At 50.4% G+C, this 2,697-nt stretch overlaps 1 non-coding gene across 1 annotated transcript; it reads right to left on the reverse strand.

The window, feature by feature from the left end:
- Positions 1 to 1,385: 1,385 nt before the first annotated feature.
- LOC127213069 (U1 spliceosomal RNA) lies at positions 1,386 to 1,549 on the reverse strand. The gene has a single exon (XR_007833617.1). It is a non-coding gene; the product is annotated as a U1 spliceosomal RNA (small nuclear RNA).
- Between the last annotated feature and the right edge of the window lie 1,148 nt (positions 1,550 to 2,697).

Here is a 2,697-nt window from a genome sequence, read left to right on the forward strand (position 1 = left end):
GGTCTCCCGTTTGAAATGGGGCAGTTCACAGCTAGACCCCAGAACCTCAGTGTGTCCCATTGACAGCAGTCTCCACATTCTAAACTTACCTTTGCTGTGTGCTGCAGAGGAGAAAGCACAGACCTCTTGTGTCCTGTTCTCTGCTGCCTCCCAGTAGTGGTAGTGGTAGTTCTGTGTGTTTGGGTAAGTAAATCGACCAGGCAGGGGTGCCTGCATGTTTTCCTATCCATACCTGTGGTCGGGGGAGGCAAACCCTAAACATAGCACAAACAGTTCAGAGTTTAAATTACGTTATATATCAGCTCCCAAGTAGGATTTTCTTTGAAGATGGAGACCTCCCACACAAACTAGAAGACCACTGTACCAGAGACTGCCAGGCATGTTCCCGATTCCATGTTAAAACATATTCTTGTAACTAGCCATTAATAGCTATTTAGCTCTCACAGAGGTACATGGCAACACAGTTCCTCCCCCACAGAGTGTTTTCATTAAGTGTCCACCATGAGCCTTGAACTTCCTAACCCTAAGGAATTCATGAAGACACAGATGCTTCCCTCTAAGCTCTAGTCACTGTTACTTAACTTCACTCCCAGGAAGAGATTAGCAAACAGCAGGGTGGATACCACAGGACACACACACACACACACACACACACACAGAGAGACACACATACCACACCACACACACACACACACACACACACACACACACACACACGCATGCGCACACACACGCACACACACAGAGTCACAGCTGGGGCACAGACAGGCAGGCCTTGGCCATCGTGTCTCTTCACAGCAATACAACAATAACTAAGACATTGCCTACTCCTCAAGCACACCTGTGGGTTACAGCTGCCTTCCAACAGCCTCATCTTACCTTTACCACAGCCTCTCTTGAAGGCTATGATCTCCAGGAACTGGGGGTTCTCAGAGGGTTCTGGAAATGTGAGGCAATCCTCTCTGGCAGGCCTCTGCTATGCCCTGAAGCAGGGGGCAGGCCAGTTCAGAGCAGAAGGGGCCTGTGACACATAGGGTTCTCCTCGCTCACCCCCATCCTGCCACAAAGTCAGTGGACTTCCCGGCCACCCCATAAGGAGTCCCTTTCTTTGGTAATCCCATGAAGTAAGGACTTCCCTCTGCCCCTTCACTCTCCTGGGGTCTAGGAGCACACATGCCCCAGCCTTCACCCCAGGAAAGAAGCAAGCAGCTCTCGCAGGTATGGGGCCTTGAACCCTGCCCAGCCTGGATGAAGAAAAGAGTGGATTTTCCTCCAAGGAGATCAGGGAAATTATAATACAAGCACTTCTCTCTCTCTCTCAATCTCTCTCTCTCTCTCTCTCTCTCTCTCTCTCTCTCTCTCTCTCCCTCCCTCCCCCTCTCTCTAAGGAGAGAGTGTGAACACAGTCCCCCACTACCACAAATTATTGAGTCAAGTTTCCCACATTTGGGGACGTCGCAGAGGTCAGCACATCCCCAGTGCAATGGCTGGGTCTCATCCTGGCAAAACCACCTGCCTGATCATGGTGTCTCTCCTGATAGGTAGGCACATCTCTGAATGGAGGGAAGGCATAGACTCCATCTTCACCATAACTGGGCTTGGTTTGTTAAGTGCTCCGTCTACAGCAAGGCCCCTGCGCTTTCTTGGGTGTGGTTGAAGCTCAGAACGTGCATGTTCAGTGTGCTGTGCACTAGTTTCTGTAGGTGGGGGTCAGTGTTTGGCTTCTCATCCTAAGTTTCCCCCACTTCTCCAGTGTGACCTTCACATGCAGTGACCAGCCTAAGGCAGTTGCTAGGGGCTGGTGTGGTTGCACTAGGCTGGGCTGGACAGCCCCTGGTGGGCTCCCTGCTATGGACAGCAGAGCCACAGGACGCCAATTCATATATGCCTAATGGTCCCTTCAGATAACTGTATTTTCAGAACTCATTTAAATGAATGCTCATTCCCTACCCCTGGACACTTGAGTTTAGTTAACTTAACCTCCTAAGTGGTGACTATAATTCCTACCCCTGGACCAGAGGAGACAGATCCCCATTGCTTTTGAAATCCAGGTCAGAGCCTTGAACTTGGTACACACTCTTGTCCAGCCTGTTCTATAAACCATCGCCAACGTTCTCTCTTCAGCACCCCTGCAAGTACATCTTGGCCTTGAACTTCATGCACTCTGCATGAATTCTCTTCAATTCCCTTCCCTTCCCATTCCATTCCCTTCATTTGCCTAGCCTTGCCTAGCTTTGCCCTTTCCCTTCCCTTAACTTCCCTTCCCTTCCCTAATGTGATACCACTCTACCTGTTGCCCCCGCTCTGAGTGCTTGGGGGTCAGAGACTGCCTCATTAATTCTTTTCCATCTGTACCACCTAGCACATGTATACACATACGGGGGCCTTAGACATTTGGTGAATTAATAGTCTAATTATCTGATCTCAGGAGATAAATAACTTGGCTGTGCTAAGTGAGGAGAGGCCTGAGGCTGGGTAGTGAAAGGAGTGGACTGGGTGGATTCCCAAGATGCCCTGAGGAGACTGGAAAGGGAGGCACTGGGGCTGTGAGGATGGGGGATGAACACTGGGCAGGTAGGTGAAGGGTCCCTTCTGAGAGGACACCTAAGGGATAGAGGGGTAGCAAGGGAAGCTAATGAGTCTATTTTGAATGCATTGTGGCCCTGGGTGAGCCTGGATCTCAGCAGACTCTGATAG

The sequence above is a fragment of the Phodopus roborovskii genome, unplaced genomic scaffold, assembly GCF_943737965.1.
Source record: "Phodopus roborovskii unplaced genomic scaffold, PHOROB, whole genome shotgun sequence".
NCBI lineage: Eukaryota > Metazoa > Chordata > Mammalia > Rodentia > Cricetidae > Phodopus > Phodopus roborovskii.